This window comes from Carlito syrichta, unplaced genomic scaffold (assembly GCF_000164805.1).
Source record: "Carlito syrichta isolate Samal-C Ts95f unplaced genomic scaffold, Tarsius_syrichta-2.0.1 Scaffold126816, whole genome shotgun sequence".
Lineage (NCBI taxonomy): Eukaryota > Metazoa > Chordata > Mammalia > Primates > Tarsiidae > Carlito > Carlito syrichta.
This window is the reverse complement of record NW_007070912.1, coordinates 160,015-161,015: the sequence shown is the minus strand read 5'-3', so window position 1 is coordinate 161,015 and position 1,001 is coordinate 160,015.

Genomic DNA, 1,001 nt, shown 5'->3' with positions numbered 1-1,001 from the left:
CGCGGGCTCAGGCAATCCACTCACCTCAGCCTCCCAAAGTGCTGGGATTACGGCTAATTATTTTTAAAGACCAGGTCTCACTATGTGGACCAGGCTGGCCTCGAACTCCTAGGCTCAAGCTGTCCTCCCGCCTCAGCCTCCCAGAGTGCTGAGATTATAGATATGAACCACCATACCTGGCCATGATTTCAGTGATGACATTTGTCCCAATAATGTCTTTCTTTTTTTTTTTTTGTTTTTTGAGTTGGAGTCTTACTCCATCACCCAAGCTGAAGTTCAGTGGCACGCTCACGGCCACCCCAGCATCAACCTGCTGGGCTCAGGCAATTCTTCCGCTTCAGCCTTCCAAGTAGCCAGAACTACAGGCGTGTTCTATCATACCCGATTAATTACTTATTCCAGAGACAAGGTCTCGACAAGTTGCCCAAGTTGGTCTCAAACCTGTGGGCTCAGACAATCCTCTCACCTCAGCCTCCCAAAGTGCTCGGATTACAGGCTTGAGCCACTGCCCCAATAATGTCTTTCATAGCATTTTTTCCTGACCTAATCTACAGTCGACTTTCTTTTTGTTTGAGTTGGAGTCTCACTCTTGTTGCCCAGGCTGGAGTGCAGTGACACACGGCTACCGCAGCCTCCACCTGCTGGGCTCCAGCGATCCTTCCGCCTCAGCCTTCCGAGTAGCTGGAACTACAGACACACACCACCATGCCCAGCTAGTTTTTGTGATTTATTGTAGAGATGAGGTCTCGCCAAGTTGCCCAGACTGGTCTCGAACCCCCAGGCTCAGGCAGTCCTCTTGCCTCAAACTCCCAAAGTGCTGAGATTACAGACTGTGCCACGTGCCCGACCTCTTTTTTGTTTTGTTTTTTTTTTTTAGAGACGGGGTCTTCATATATTGCCCAGGCTGGTCTCGAACTCCTGGGCTCAAGCGATCCTCCTGCCTCAGCCTCCCAAAGTGCTGGGATTACAGTCATGAGCCACAACGCCTGGACTTTTTTTTT